This window comes from Lissotriton vulgaris, chromosome 7 (genome assembly GCF_964263255.1).
Source record: "Lissotriton vulgaris chromosome 7, aLisVul1.2, whole genome shotgun sequence".
Taxonomy (NCBI): Eukaryota; Metazoa; Chordata; class Amphibia; order Caudata; family Salamandridae; genus Lissotriton; species Lissotriton vulgaris.
The window spans coordinates 1,638,758,363-1,638,776,323 of record NC_141695.1 but is presented as its reverse complement, the minus strand read 5'-3'; positions in this window follow the sequence as shown (position 1 = coordinate 1,638,776,323).

Here is a 17,961-nt window from a genome sequence, read left to right as displayed (position 1 = left end):
AAATAGGCGTTGCTTATTGAAGGCAATTGATTAGACAAGCTTGACCCACTACCACATTTACAAGATTCGTAAGAACATTTTATCTACCCTTATATTGAATCTCGAGAATAGACGTCGCTTATTGAAGAAAATCATTTAGATAAGCTTGCTCTGTTGAATAAATCATGGACTCGCAATTATTGACCCGTTTAATTTTTCATCTCTCAAATCTGAAGGAATCGCACAATTGAAAAATATCATTGGATAGTCTAGAACTCTTATTGCTGACAAGTTACAGGATTCGAACAGAATGTGATGAAGTTATAGACTGGAAGAGTGCTGTTAACCATTGGTGGGAACACCCTGAGGAAGGCTACCGCCGAAACGCGTTGGTGAAACTTAACATCTCTAACCAGTGTCTTGCCAAATTTGGATGGATATATGGTGTAAATAAGTCAATACTTGAGATTTGTCTCTAATGTACTGAAGATGAAAAAAACCATAGACTCCTTGTTCATCAATGCAGTACGACATTTGTACTATTTTCATAGAAAAAATTAAGTTATAACTGAAGACACCTATGTTCCTTAGGCTTTATCATACCAATTGGTTATCTGTGGTTTCTGATTAGATAGGGAAAAATAGAGATATAAACTGTTTTTTTTTGGTTAAATTGTATAATATAAGCATGTATGTTTTTTATAGAAAACGAAATAATTTATTGTGAAGAATATAGATCAATTTATCATGCAACAATAATATAAAAAGGAAAATGAAAAATTGAATAAAAAAAATATTTTTATAAAATATGAAGTCTTTTGCTTTATGAATAGATTCCAATTCTATGGTGTAAGCGCTACTTGGTGTATCCTTAACACTATGCCCGGTGCACAGAGTTTTTCAAGCATTGAATAGGTGTAAAAACATTTAGCGTGGAATGTGCAAAGGACATTTTGCAGTATTTTTGGATCCCCATGATCCTAATCAGATATTAGTATTATACGGTTCTAAAACTGACATGATGAGATAGTGTATATTGTCACAAGATAGTTGTGAAGGAATCTGTGTCTCAACATGTATCATAACGTATGAATGTGCCACTGTCTATGAGACCAGTACTGCAAGAGGTATTGAATCACTTGAAGGAATCTTGAATTCTAAAACCTGTTGAGTGACCTGAATGGTTGACTCTAATTATGATCGCTGCAAAACCGGATAACAAGATAATAATATGTGTACATTTTAAGAATATAAATAACCCTGTAAGGGTGGACTAGCCAACAATGAAAAACATAAGTGACCGAATGATAAATTGCATTAAATGTATCCAATGCATACATTCCAATTGAGTTACCACATGATTGTGTCATGTTACCTCTTTTTTCATTCCTGAAGGTTTATATATGTTTGTTAAAATGCCCTTTGGGCTTGCATTTGCTTTAGCGATCTTCCCAAAAACAATGCTGAAATTATTTTCAGGAGTATGAAAGGTGAATTCTTTTTTGGATCATGTACTGTTATTGGCCAAGGATTCACTGTGATGATGTATCCTTAAGAATTTAACCAGCATTGGTATAGACAGGATTGGCAATTGGAATCACTAAATATCACTGGTACATGATGTTATGAATTTATGGCATACACTACTTACAGAAGGTAAGATACAAAATATGTAATTGGTTTAAACAGCAGAGAAGTCACAATGCCCAAAGACCAAGAAACTCTTGTGTTTGTTCTTTGGCAAGGCAGAGTATTATGCTAAATGGTGTGAAATATGTTTCTGAAAGGACGAGAAAGTTGTGTTTTTGCAAAGGAAGCTGTTTGAGTGAACAAATAATTGCTACATTGTTTTCAACAAAAATCATGCATGTATTGTGAAGTTGGAGGTACTAAATCAGTATGATGTGAAAGATCACAATACAATGAAGACACCAGTTCATATGGAATTTATATTGTTCAAATATAGATGAAAATGTAGATGGAACGTGTTTTATTTCTTAATTCCTGTGTGTTTAGAGATCCTGAAAATGGTTTAATGTATTGGAGAATTAAGCTCTGGCTATTAAACCTGTTAAAACCTATTTTGGGGGCAGCATATTTTAAGTACAGATAGGCCATAAGCCGGTGCTTAATATTTTTTGCTTCAATGGGTGAGAGTAAAGCTAACCCATGGTTTCCCAAGTAGATAACTATTTACTAGAGTATTCATTTAAACTGTTATATGTTTAACTTATTAAACATGTTAAAGACAATTGATTGTTCCAATTACTTGTTAAAGATAATATGGCTGAGATACCCGCCACCCCCTCTCAACACAATCCCCAAGGATGGGAAACCGGAAACAGTTCTGAACTTTTGGAAGACGGGAGGGAGTGACCCTCCCGGCCGTATTTATTAAAATATGAAACAAAATTAAAACATTAAAATAACAGTTTCATATTATGTACAATTTCATTACCACATTGCGATGTTTGGCTAACCTTAACATATTCTCTAATACAAAGGTTCTCCTAGCCGAACTAACATCCTACAAAACATTTAACTTGAAATTTTGAAATTGTACATCCTAACGTTTAAGGGCCAACGGCAAGGTCGTAACCGGTGTCAAGATCCCTAACCAGAAATATCCCCCTCACTTGTGAGGGGCGACCGCACAGAGGTGTACCTCGAGTGCAACTACCAATTTCCCTTGACTTGACGGGGGCCCCAATAAACTCGACGCCACTTAAAGGTCGTCCGAGGACTCGTGTGAGGAATCTAGAAGGTAGCGTAGACCCCCCCCCAAACCCCACACAACTTACCACATCTGCCGTCGCAGATGTCCTGGCCCCGGGAAATTCTCCAGGAGGGGGCTGTAGCCCCTCCTACCCAGGAAGGGGCCTTGACCGCCTTTTCTTTCCTTTCGGCGGCCCATCCTTAGAAGGGACCGCCTTCCCCGTTGAGGGGCCAATGGCCACCTCCCTCGAGCGCTCCCATCCGTAATGGGTGACGCCCACTCATAGGGATCTTCCAATTGGTGCTCACCGATCATGACCTTACCGCCCGACCAAAATAAATACGACAGTTCTAAACTAAATGACTAATTTACTTAAAAGACAGTTAAAACAACAACTTTATTAAAAGCATGCACTGATCAACACTAGAGCCGGATTACTTTATTTGCAAAACATACCACAAATTGACCATTTCTTTATTGCATATTCAAAGTTATCCCGATAATAATCCGAACCTGCAAACAAAAGAGTTACCACATCAAACTTTATTCAAAACCACTTGCTGTCCTCAGGGGCTGGTGGGTGGGTCAAAATTGGCTCTTCGTTCCGTCTCGAGCTCACGTGCAGCGAGGTGGTGCAGCTTCAGAGCACAGGAACAAGAGGATGCTTCCTTGGCTTGTTGCTCCTTTTATCCGTCTTCAGGGCGGGCGTAAACCCGCCCCGGCCTGCCCCGAGGGCGTGGCCCGTCCGCGTCAGTGTCTAGGCCAGCCCACTCCAGGGCGGGAAAAAGGCGCGCCCCGGCTACGCCGCTTCGGGCATACCAGCCGAGACTCGCCTCCCGCCCAAGATGGCTTCCCGGGGGGATCGTGGTACTCCGCCATACGTTCGGGGGGACCGAATGGTCGCCCCTTTCCATATGGCTGAGATACCCGCCACCCCCTCTCAACACAATCCCCAAGGATGGGAAACCGGAAACAGTTCTGAACTTTTGGAAGAAGGGAGGGAGTGACCCTCCCGGCCGTATTTATTAAAATATGAAACAAAATTAAAACATTAAAATAACAGTTTCATATTATGTACAATTTCATTACCACATTGCGATGTTTGGCTAACCTTAACATATTCTCTAATACAAAGGTTCTCCTAGCCGAACTAACATCCTACAAAACATTTAACTTGAAATTTTGAAATTGTACATCCTAACGTTTAAGGGCCAACGGCAAGGTCGTAACCGGTGTCAAGATCCCTAACCAGAAATATCCCCCTCACTTGTGAGGGCGACCGCACAGAGGTGTACCTCGAGTGCAACTACCAATTTCCCTTGACTTGACGGGGGCCCCAATAAACTCGACGCCACTTAAAGGTCGTCCGAGGACTCGTGTGAGGAATCTAGAAGGTAGCGTAGACCCCCCCCCAAACCCCACACAACTTACCACATCTGCCGTCGCAGATGTCCTGGCCCCGGGAAATTCTCCAGGAGGGGGCTGTAGCCCCTCCTACCCAGGAAGGGGCCTTGACCGCCTTTCCTTTCCTTTCGGCGGCCCATCCTTAGAAGGGACCGCCTTCCCCGTTGAGGGGCCAATGGCCACCTCCCTCGAGCGCTCCCATCCGTAATGGGTGACGCCCACTCATAGGGATCTTCCAATTAGTGCTCACCGATCATGACCTTACCGCCACAGGCCGGATAGTTGACCGGCTATCCGGACCCCCCACAACACTCCTACCTAAAGGTCATGTCTTAAAGTCCTTAGCCAAGCTATACAGTCTCCTATGAGTAACTCGTTCCCCACCCGGGACAAATGAACACCATCCCCCAAATACATACTGTCACCAGTAATACAACCATGCGAAATAGAATGCAGTGTATTGGAATGGAACAATCTACTCACTTTGTTATTAATTTTCCTCACTGAATGATTCAGAGCAGAAACAGAAATAGCCCCCCGCCATACTTTTCGTGGGATCATATGGGACCATGCAATCGTGCACCCTGGAACTCTCCTCGCCAACCAACTTACAGTGGAAAGCATCGCCTCAAGAAGAAGTCGTCTACCAGTGGTGACCAAATCATTGCCCCCAAGATGTACTATGACTATAGACGGCGGTGACCTCGTCCGCCCTAGCAAACCCTCAAAAAATGGTTGAAACTGGTCAATACAGAGTCCGCCCTTTCCGTAGAAGGACACACTGTACCCGTATTCCCCAGCCACGTGAATCATGTCACCTGCTTTGAATACGTCCGCGGCACGCCTCACGTATGAGTGGCCCACGACCCACACCTCCTTTTTCACAGCTGGTGAAGTCTGACCGCTGGCCCGGTGTTGGGTCGACTGCATAGTCCGCCCCGCCTCGTAGGCTTGCGCAACTGAAACCAAACAAAAACAAGAAGCGTGAGTACATCGTTACAGCTTCACAACATGTGCAACCGCACATACCTTTTATAACAATTGGAGGACCAACGCCCCACACGTTTAACTTGTTCAACATTCAGACCCCTGGCTGTAGCCTCTGTAGCAGCCCCTATCCGAAAGGAATGGGTCCCAAACTCGCCCGGGTTCAAGCCCGCAGCAGTAATCGACATCGCAAGCACCCGCTGAAACTGAAACCTCGTCAGTGGGGTGGCGTCAGCGTGTCTCAACAAGGTCCCCCCCCATGATGCCACCCTTTGTGCTAAATATTCCTCTACACAACTCACCGGGCACATGGAGGACCCGGGAATCCTTTGTATGATTATGCAATCACCCATCGCCCCCTGATCGGTCTTGGACCTGACAAACGAGACAGTCATTGTCTCCCCTCTGATCTGAACGTGCTCTTGGCACAGTCCCCCCATCACGTCCTGCTTGTTCCTCGCCACTAGTTCGCTTACCCGCATAGCCCCATGGAATGCCAGCGTAAAAGCGGCTCGGAATAACACTGTTTCATACTGGGATGAACACGTTGCAGGGAGTCTGGATAATAACAGGGCCAACCTATCCAAACCTATCGGGCGCCTTTCATCTACTCTGCGACCCTCAAGGCGTTGCCACCCACATAGCGCTTTTTGCACAACGAAAGACGCTGTCGGGTCCTGGATCCCATGAGCCCTAGCCACAAAGGAAATGGCGGCCCGATGTCTCTGGGCCGTAGCCACTGATTTGCCTGCCTGATGTAAAGACAGCAGGAATTTCACTACCAACTCCTCCTGGCCCCAAAGCTCCCCTCTAGCCGCCCCCAAAAAGGCCCAATAGGAACGGAACGCCCCTTCATATGCCTTCCTCGTCCTGGGTGCTAAACTCTCTCCCACGAGGTCACGAAGTTCGGGGCACCGAGAGACCAGAGAGCTTCGGGAAAGGGTGCCGCCACCGGGTCCGCTGTGGGCAGAAAACCCCAGAAGGCCTGCATACGAAAACGAGAAAGCGCATCAGCCGCCTGGTTCATCACCCCCGGGACATGTCTTGCCTTAAATAGTACATTCAATTGCATACACAGTAATACGATTTCCTTGAGCAATCTCAGAATCCATTTGCATCGTGCTGCCTGGCTGTTGATACACTCAACCACGGTCATGTTATCAGACCAGAATACCACAGAGTGATCTCTGAACCCCTCGGGCCAAGTTCTCAGGGCCACCAGAATGGGGAAAAGTTCTAGGAAAGCAATGTTACTTGTCAGTCCACTATCATGCCACCATGACGGCCATTTTTGTGCCGACCACTGAGTGCCGAATATGGCACCAAAACCAATGCTCCCTGCCGAATCTGTCCACAGCCCCAGCTCCTCAGAGGACACGGCCGGTTTGTTCCAGACAACTCGACCATTGAAATCCGCCAGAAATGCCAACCAAATGCGCATGTCCTGGCGAACCTCTGCCGAGAGCCTTGTGCGATGATGACCCTCCTTCAGGCCGACCATGGCTTGAGCGATCGAGCGAGAAAAGGGGCGGGCCATCGGTATAACTCTTAGGGCAAAATTCAACTGTCCCACCAATTGCTGTAATTGATGTAGCTTAACCTTAGACTCACTTATACACATTTGCAGGGATGCCCTGAATCTTAACACTTTGTCACCTGGTAAACGAAAACAACCTTCTTCGGAATCGAGCTCGATCCCCAGAAACTCGAGGCAAGTCGAGGGACCCACAGTCTTACCTGGTGCCAATGGCACGCCAAACTGATTCATCAAGACACAAAATGCAGTCAAAGCCTGTCCGCATTCCGGATCCCCGGCTGCCCCCAGAAACAAAAAGTCATCGAGATAATGCATAACATGTTGAAACCCCGTCTTCTTTGTGAAGACCCATTGCAGGAAGCAACTGAACTTTTCGAAATAGGCACAAGATATAGAGCACCCCATCGGCATACACCTATCCATGTAATAGTGACCCTGAAACATGAAACCAAGGAGACGCTGATCGTCTGGATGTACCGGGAGCAACCGGAACGCTGACTCGATATCAGATTTTGCCATCAGCGCACCGGGCCCCAGGCGATTCAATATGGCTACGGCCTCATCGAAGGATGCGTACCGCACCGAACACACTTCCGGGTCTATCGCATCGTTTACGGAAAGACCACGCGGGGCTGATAAATTATGTATCAGCCGAAACTCACCCGGGTCCTTCTTGGGGACCACCCCTAAAGGGGAACAAACAAAGTTAGCAACTGGTGGCACATTAAATGGACCGGCGACTCGACCTCGAGCCACCTCTTTCCCGATCTTTACCTGTACCACGGTCGTATGCTGTAAGACCGATATCTGGTTTTTACATTTTGCTATACCCTGAAACTCCCCCACTGGGATGCGGAAACCATATGAAAACCCGTTCCGCAACACCCCAGCGGAAGCGTGATCCGGGTATTCGCTGAGCCAGGGAATCATTGCCATGGTATCAATCGGGGTAGGTAAAGGCGCCCCTCGGACTATGTCAGACCTGTTTGGCGCCTCCTCTACCCCCGTTATCACCCGTTTTGGCTCTGCACATGGACTCAGGATGGGATGATTGCCCACACCCACCACATTCGTGCCTAAATTTGCATGACCCCTGGGGCCTAGTACATTTTCCCCTGTTAAAGTTCCAACAAACCCCCCTTTTACCTGCGTTGCCGCTTGGCCTCGAGTGATTGTCGTTACTTGTACCTGATCGAAAGGGCGTCCCCGCGTATTGGCGGGAGGATTCACCAACGTTACTCCCTACCAATGGCAACTTCAACATACCAGTATCCTCCATTTTGGACCAGGACACAGAATCATAACAATCCCAAGTTAAGTTTTTATCATGCTCTTTCGCTTTTCTGAAAATATTATCGTAACAGAACCAATGATTGCCCTCGTGTGATACAGAATACCCCATGATCCGTGACTGATAAATCGGCAATTCGGGCAGCAATTCGGGCCTACGTTCACCCAAGATGGATGTAAAAACCCCCCATGCTTTGCCCCAATTGCCAATGTTTTCATTTACCTTAAAGGCGGCCATCTTTGCGCGCCAAACACTCGGATGCATGAGCTCCTTCTGGCTCTTAACATGCTCCATCTCATAATGATCGGTAAGCAACAAGAAGATGTTTATATACTCCCCTGCCCATATCTTCTCTTTGATAGCCAGAGGGACATGTTGACCCAACTTTTCCCTCCGAGAGGGTGCCGACTCATCCCTCGCAATCGGCAATGGCCGCTTACCTGAACCGGAAGCTGTATCTGCGACTGGACCTGTCCCAGGTGGTTTCTCTACTGCCGCAGCCGGCGATGGTGCCTTCGTCGCTTCCCTTGTTTCACGCAGCTGCTTCATCAACACCTGCGCGTCGTCAGCCGTGGCGCCCTTGCTACCTTTACCCAACCACGCTGCTAATTGTGCTGCCAGCTCGGGCGGCATATCCTCGTCGGACACGGGGGTGACCACCACGGGAATCGGATTCCCTTCCTCCGGCACAGGAGTGGGTGCTTCGAGTGGGGTACAGGGAACCGGGACGTCTCCCCCAGCTGCTCCCCTTCTGGGCCTCTTGCCTTTTCCTCCTGGAGCTGCTCCTGCCAGAGGACGTTTCGGCCCCCCTTCCTCGTCTTTATCCGCCATTCGCTTCTTTAGGTCGGTCACCTCCTTCATGAGAACACGCAGCATCTGGTCGGTAGTCATTCGCTTTCCCGCCTTCTTAGGCATTCTCCGACAGAGTATCTGCAAAACAAACAAGAAAGATTACAACGCTCAAAATTGGCTCTTTGTTCCGTCTCGAGCTCACGTGCAACGAGGTGGTGCAGCTTCAGAGCACAGGAACAAGAGGATGCTTCCTTGGCTTGTTGCTCCTTTTATCCGTCTTCAGGGCGGGCGTAAACCCGCCCCGGCCTGCCCCGAGGGCGTGGCCCGTCCGCGTCAGTGTCTAGGCCAGCCCACTCCAGGGCGGGAAAAAGGCGCGCCCGGCTACGCCGCTTCGGGCATACCAGCCGAGACTCGCCTCCCGCCCAAGATGGCTTCCCGGGGGGATCGTGGTACTCCGCCATACGTTCGGGGGGACCGAATGGTCGCCCCTTTCCATGCGTTGTGATTTTGAGAGAGTATTGCAATGGGGCAATAAATGAAGAAGATTCGCTTGGGAAATTTAACAAGTTAGTAGTACAAACACAACAGAGGGAATTGCTTCAGAGGGTTACAGTAGAAAGTGTGGGATCATGTCCACTCTCTTCCCCTCTTCTCCAAATGGTGTTCTTTTTGTATTATGAGTTAAAAATAACGAGCCTCTTGTTTGAACTACCATTATTCTTCTATACTTTTTATTTTTTCCCCTTTCATCATGAGTCAAAATTAACGTGTCCCCAGCAAGAACTCACATCATTCCTTTTATTCTTTTCCTTTTAGAACTTTACCCGCTACTTTTGTATATTATATTAATTTTTAACTTGATTTAAAGTTGATTTTGTGTTGTTTTTATGATGTAAATGCCGCTTGCATGGTGGTAAGTCCACCCTTTTATGATTTTTTAAATCAAATAAAGTATCATTCACCCTGTGTGTGATCATGTCGAAAGTGAGCTTTTTTATTTGTTGACTAGGGATCATTCTAGCATAAAACATGTTTGCTGTGACAATCATTAGACAGAAACAGATATATAAGATTACAAGCACCAACAGAGTAAATAAAATGTAGAATTCTACCATGGTGCTAAAACAGTAAATATATGCAGGCATATCGATACATGGCAGTAATCAAACATACTCCAACAATCCAAGCCCTATCTAAGTGTACCTAAGTGCATCCAGCATGTAAGTGGGTGTAAAGCCAAGAATCCTCTACGAAAGAGCCAAGCCCATTACCTGATGGGCAAGAATGAAGGATCCTGTCTTGGTCTTGATAGATACCCCGCAAGGGATGTCAGACCACTGCGTGCTGGAGTTTCAGCGTGCAGGAATTTCAACGTATTGTGCCAGCGTGGAAGCTTCTCTGATTTCCGACTGAAGATATGTTTTTTTATATATCCGAAAAGTACCATCAGGGGCTCTACTTAGATGAATAATGGTACTGTGGGTCTGTCGTTCAAGGATGACGACAGCAGTAACGTTTGTACAGAGTTATTATACAGGAGATGGTAATCCTGCTGTGCATGTCCTAGGCAGGGGATTAAGATATGATGCTAAGAATCCTCATACATGTTCAATGAGGCTAGTTTTGAAGAAGACCACAAGATATTTATATGGCTAATGACTAGGTAAAAGGTCAGGACCAGAAACGTGATGTAGAGCAAGATAGGACGAATGTAGGTAAAAGGTCACCTAGGCCTATATTTGGGTACATTGGGGCTCATAACAAAGTAAGTTGTTTGGAGCTGGAAAGTAGTTAAAAAATTATGCAAAAAATGCCTTTGTGTTACCTTATATTAGCTTGTGTCAAGGAGGCATTCCATGGCTGGTACATGTATGTTCCTACGCTACAACCCACATGATGTGACGCAAAACCGTATGTACTAACAAATTTAGACTGATTTTTGCGACAGAAAATAATGCCCCTTCAGACAGGCCATAAAAATTATATTTTTAGTTGCCCAACTTCTTGCTTGTAATGTTTGAAAGTTAGTTACCTTGAGAATGCACAATATTTATGCCTCTGTGTGTGACTGAGACATAAAGAGTAGTTGTGAGCTTAGATTATACTTGTTTAAATAGGGATGTATGGTAACAAAAGACAGATAATAAAGGTAGGAGTAGGGCACATATTACTATACTGAGCAATATTTGCATATATCATTCTACACACAGACATCTCTCTAACCGCACATACAGGTCCACTGTGAAATGTCCACACTTATGCACCATACCAATGATAAAAACATAAAAATCACCAGTGGGTGATGGGAGGGCTGGATTTTGGAACAAGGAATATTATGCTTATGAGGATCTATCTTATTTCACATTTTATAGGGACATAATAAATTGGAAGAAAACTACACCCAACAGTGAAGTCTCTGTTTAAAAGGTTAGACCACGGGTGCAATTTGGATTCTGAGTGACATGTGAATGAATGATAAATAGTACACCATTTATAGTTCACAATCTTCTTAATGCTCAAATTATTTTTTCAGATTTTTCAAACCTTTTAATAAGGTTGAGGAAATGTTTTACACTGTATATAAACACAGTCAATGCTGACCTCATGAAGGAACTCAGTGGAGGCTATTTGCCCAGTGTTATCAGACATTCAAGACAACATACAAAACCCAGATCGTTCTACAAACTAGTCACCCTGTAGACTCCAGGATGCTGTGTTGTGTGTGTATATCCATATATCTTTTATTACCCAGAATGCACAACAAACTTCTAATTTAGATACAGTAATAGATGTTAAATTCACTTAGGTGAGTCAAAACTTTGAATTCTATGTGAATACACAAAATACTTAGCAAGTAGCATTTATTCACTTTCCATATTAACCCCTTCGATGCTGGTGACGGAACCATTCCGTCATCAGTCACGGTTGAGCTGTGCTGATGACGGAATGGTTCCGTCACGACCACACCCTGTTCATAAAAGAGCAGCACAGCAGGAAAATTCCTGTAGCAGCGATGTGGTTAAAATGGTAGCACCGTCAATTCCATTGTCTAATTCCATTGTCAATATTGACAATATAATGTTGTTGTTTTGTACAGTCAGGTAATGGGCCAAAACCACAAAAGTGTGGTGACCTAATTATAGCAGAAGAATGTAAGCACCTAGGATCCAATTCACAAACTGCATGTACCTCAAAATGCAACTCACCAACCTACAGGCAGAGACCTCCACTGCTGCCTCTCCAATTTTTTCTATGCAGAGATATCCGCACAGCACATGTAAGAATATGTTTTTTTAGAAAATGTTGGAGGAACCAGGGAGAGTGGATAGAAAATGGGGAATACTTATTACAATATGAGAGGAGTTTAGGGAAGAGTAAGGAGGGCATTAGTGAGGGGTAAGGAGGGCTTTAGGGAGGGGTAATGTAAGTCACAGTACTAAAAATACAAAAAAATAAAAGTAGGAATTCATTCAAAAGAGGTACAGGTAGTACGGATGAAAAGGTTAGACTCTTCTCTTTCCGGTGATGGCTGTTTGATGTCGCGAAGTGATGCTATTTCTCATTTGAAGAGGACAACAAGAGTTACCTTCAATAGGCCTTGAAAACAACAGGCCATAAAGCTATTGTATTGTATTGGAATTGCATTTATGTAGCGCTTGCTACCCCTGATGAGGTGTTGAAGTGCTTTTTTGGCGAGTAGCACACTACTCTGGAACCCATAAAGGATTAGTGGTGAATTAGTATAGTGAAATATGAAATTAATTTGAGTGCTATGATAAACATCCACTTAATTTCATCCTATGTACTACGCATGAGGCTATGTCAAATTCACATTTATATTTTTATTAATCTTTGTAGAAATCCTCACTTGTAAACATCTAAGTGCAATGTGGGATGTTTAAAATGTGTCTGTTTTAGAATTAAAAGCAGTTAGGAGCTGATTAAATTGCTCTGCTAGAAATGCAGATAATTCACTTGTATTCAAGACTTTCTAAATCCTTTTAGCTGTCGGTAACATATCGCCAGATGGCTGACTTAAAAAGCAGGAAGCAGAATGCACAGCTACTGCGAACTAGGCATCTATTTCCAAACAAACAGCCGCCTGCTCTGTTCAGTGACAGTTATGAGGCTACTTATGCAATAGGTCTTGAATTACACAAACCAGCATATGGATTGATGTGTCAAGTCAAACACCTACTTTAATGGGTTTTCAATTGCCGGCCTAACAGAGTTGTGACACTACAAAGTGATTTATTCACGCACATTATCAATTTCCTGCCATTACTGTGCCATTTTCATAAATGAAATGCCCTCCCTGTTTCTGATTGTTTGTACTCTTTGGTTGATTGCCTCTCAAAACATACTGAGCTCTGCAAACACTGCAACATGGCTCTTTTGTCTGCATTACTAAAGCAGAACTAAACAGATGACATATCAGCAAATAGTTTACATATTTACCATGCATGTATGTATTTGTGGGACAGGCTATGATATCTGCTGTAGCTTACTGTTTCCCAGGTAACCAGTGATACATGAAGTTGTTTAATCTAATTCATATCACACACAAAATATCATAAATACATGATAATAGAGTAAAGTGCATTAGGAATAAAATAAAAACATTCACGCTGTTTTCAATGGCTTTTCAGAGGACGGAAACTGAGAATTCTCTGCACAAACCATTTTTCTAAAAACAGTAAAAAATAATTTCTAAAATAATAGGAATAGTATTTTAAAATGTTAAAAACATAAATGAACAATTTGCTGTAAATTATTTGAATAAAGGTTTATTTTACGACGAATAGTACGGCCCCTACCACTAAGTTTAAATTAAGTTTGTGTCATTGGGTCTCTTATCCATTTTTGGGATTGTCAGTGATTTTTCTTTACTGGATTTTCATGAAATATTTTGAGGGGCTTCGGGTATTTTGGCTTACACTGAGAAAGAAATGGGCATTCCGTAGAGTTAATGTAGGTTCAACTTTCATCTTATTCTTATTCATTATTGAGATATAGTGCTGGTAAATTGGGAGGAATATCTAAATTTTAGGGGCCATACTGAAGAATATCAATACTGTAAGGGAATAACGTGTTTAAATAAAACAAAGTTCTTACATTTAGCGTGTAAAACAGTAAAATAAATCAAGTGCTACCCACACACAGCCTTATTTTAATTGGACCATAGTATTAATCTGTATTGTTCAATTTAGAACCACAATTTCAGTATTTGTATTCCCAGTTGCCCTTGTAGTACTTTTATTATCCGTGTTAAATATAAAATGGCCTCCATTTGGTTAAGTAGACTTCTTTCATTGTTATTACTTACTATTATTGTATAAATATTAAAATGTTTGCTTAGGAAATTAGCCCAGTTCTTTAGTGTATAATGTAGAGAGTTAATATTTACACATAAAAACAACATGTGGATGTGATTTACTGAGCAACCTCATATAACTGCATCATAAAAGAATACATAATACCTCCAATACCGGCGACGGTGGGCGCCATCTTGAGGGAGGCAGGGAGAGCGCTCTAGTCGCGCTATACTCCCGCCCCCCTGGAATACTTAACTCGAGTCTTCCCCGCGCTCGGTGCCCTACAGTAGCTCTCCCCAGTGAGGCAACTGGGGCTGCGAGCTGCATTTGATTCCTGACCAATTGTGGTGAATTATTGCTCATTTTAAACGGCGAAAAAGCCTTTGTGTACTCTTTTAAAAACGTACTCATTTTATTGCTTCTATATTTGGGGGACTTGCCTGCAGTTAAGGGGAATTATTTTGTTAGGCACACTGACACCGCTGACACTTAAAAACTCCGCATTTCGGCATTGCCGCTTTCCTCCAATACCGGCGACGGTGGGCGCCATCTTGAGGGAGGCAGGGAGAGCGCTCTAGTCGCGCTATACTCCCGCCCCCCTGGAATACTTAACTCGAGTCTTCCCCGCGCTCGGTGCCCTACAGTAGCTCTCCCCAGTGAGGCAACTGGGGCTGCGAGCTGCATTTGATTCCTGACAAATTGTGGTGAATTATTGCTCATTTTAAACGGCGAAAAAGCCTTTGTGTACTCTTTTAAAAACTTACTCATTTTATTGCTTCTATATTTGGGGGACTTGCCTGCAGTTAAGGGGAATTACTTTGTTAGGCACACTGACACCGCTGACACTTAAAAACTCCGCATTTCGGCATTGCCGCTTTCCTCCAATACCGGCGACGGTGGGCGCCATCTTGAGGGAGGCAAGGAGAGCGCTCTAGTCGCGCTATACTCCCGCCCCCTTTTCTCCCTATATTATGTGTAAACCGGCCAGACGGCGCAGCGGGCTGGCGCAGCGGGCGCGCCGGATGCGCGCCGAAGCCGCGCCTAAGCCAAGCCCGTCTGCGCCCGTCCGCGACCGGATCGCGCAGGGCGCAGGGCACGCTGTCGGTCTAAAACCCGCCATCAGGTATGATAACAATCATTTATTGTCCCTACGCCCTCCACTCGCCCCCCACGGTCGCGCCTGCCCCCATATTGACCCCTCCTCCAGCCCCCTGTTATGTCCTTGCTGTGAATGGACTCCCCTTATACCCACAAATGGCGTCGCCGATACCCACGACCCCCCAAAGACCCGCCTTACCCTTTTCAAGGGAGGTCTGGTGAATGCCAGGTCTTTAGCCTGCCACTGCCAAGATGTGCACGATTTAATATTAAACCAAGAGCTTGATGCCTTGTTTATCACGGAAAGTTGGCTCAATGAATCCTCCAACCCTGACCTTGCTATTGCCCTCCCCCCTGGTTACACCATTTTTAGGAGGGACAGACCCTCAGGTCGAGGCGGTGGGATAGCACTAATTATCAAGGATACATTTCCTTGCCACACATTTGACCTATACCACCTTAAAGACGCTGAAAGCCTGGGTTTCTCAATTAAAATCACTGCCTCGTTCTCCCTCTCGGCTGGACTCCTCTACCGTCCTCCGGGCAACCCCTCCTCTTTTCTCAACTCCTTGGACGAGGCCCTCGGCGCACTCATGTTACAATACCCTAATTTCATGCTCCTTGGCGATATGAACTTACACATGGAATCATCCACTGACCCCCACACTATCTCCTTCCTACAGTCCTTGAACATCTTTGGACTCTTCCAACATATCAATATGGCCACCCACAGTGCTGGACATACCATTGATGGCATCTGTTCTAATATTCCTACCCTTTCCACCTTCCCTCCATTGCCCCTAATCTGGACTGACCACTTTTTCATCCCCTTTGACCTCAAGACACCTACTGCTACCCTATTCAGCCCTAGATATACCCAAGCCACCTTCACAGTCAATTGGAAGAAGGTGGCTGAACGTATACAGCTTGAGTCAAAACCACTGCCCTTACCCCCCACGCTAACTGGAGATGTCGAAGTTGACTCATGCAACTTCCACACCTGGATGCACCAAATAGTTGCGGTTAACTCTGAACCCAAAAACAACCAAGGAAAGGGACCCAAGAAGAAAAAACCCAATGCCCCATGGTACACCAAGACCCTGGCAGATAGCCACCTCCAATGTCGGAGACTAGAAAGACACTGGAGACAAACATATGACACGACCTCCAAAACACGCTATGTCCAACAGAGGAAAGTATATCTCTCTGACATTAAAGCAGCTAAAAAAGACTATTTTACTAATCTTATAATGGAAGCGCGCCAAAATCAAAAAACCATCTTCACCATAGTCAAGTCCTTCACTCATCCGAAAGCTCTCACTATCGATATACCTCCCTCAGAGAGTCTTTGCAACCAAATTGCAGACTACTTCGTTGATAAAATTGTCAACATTCAGAAAGATTTTCCTCCACCCCCGACGACCATCGTACAAGTTACAGTTAACTACCCTCTTCTCTCCAGTTTTAAACCAGTATCCTTGCAACAGACAAGCAAGGCAATCCGGGCCTGTAAATCAGGAGCACCCACGGATTCCTGTCCCCCAATCATTCTTCACCATCTGATTGACACAGTCAACCCTCACATTAATGGAATCATTAATGAATCCCTTGAATCCGGAATTGTACCTGCCGAATGGAAGAAGGCTACTGTCAAACCCCTGTTGAAAAAACAGAACAAACCATCCACAGACTTGACTAACATGCGGCCCATCTCCTTACTTCCTTTTCTGGGCAAAGTCACGGAGCATCTAGTGCACGAGGAGCTTAAAACCTTCACAGAAGCCCATAACATCTTGCACCCACAGCAATCGGGCTTCCGCTCCGGTCACTCCACCGAAACAGCTTTGATCGAGCTTGCTGATTCTATCAAATTCCTACAGGATGAGGGCAAGCAAGCTGTCCTCATCCTGTTGGACCTCACAGCTGCATTCGACACCATCTCGCATGTTATTCTAATCAATTGAATGCGAGAGATTGGCGTGACAGACTCAGCCCTGGCCTGGATTTCATCATTCCTATCAAATAGGTCCCAGACTGTGGCACTAGGACCACACCTTTCCTGCGAAAAGCCAATTACATCTGGAGTGCCCCAGGGGTCCATATTGAGCCCCCTATTTTTTAATATCTACATGGCACCTCTCTTAGCTGTGATAGAATCACATGGGATCCTGGTCACGTCCTACGCTGACGACACTCAATTGGTCGTCACCATTGACAAACAGCGTACTGACGCAGAGCTCCGCTTTAAAAACTGCCTCTCTGATGTCTTTGAATGGCTAAATACTAATCATCTCAGATGCAATAGCGCAAAGACAGAGATCATCCCAATAGGCAAGAATCCTTCTTTTTCCCCTAAAGATTGGTGGCCCACAGGATCCGAGGCCCCTCCTAGTGCAGTCACATCAGCGAAAAACCTGGGCGTACAATTTGACTCTTCCCTTACTTTTGACGACCACGTTAAGATCACTGCCGGTCGATGCTTTGGATTAATAAAATCCCTGAGGAAATTTTTTGATTTCCTCCCAATTGCAGCCAGAAAGTCAGTCGCGGTATCCCTTTTACTTTCCCGACTTGACTACTGCAACGGCCTTATGGCCGGAGTGAAAAAATCTACCCTCAGAAAGTTGCAGAGCTTACAACATGCTGCAGCTCGACTGGTTTTACAACTCCCCAGAAGGTCATCTGCATCTGCAGCCCTGAATTCACTTCACTGGATGCCACTGCACAAAAGAATCTTTTTCAAACTGCTTCTCACAGTCCACAAAACCATGCAAAACACAGGACCCCGTTACTTTGTAAACCGTTTCAAGCGCTATAACCCTTCGCGCTGCTTGAGATCCTC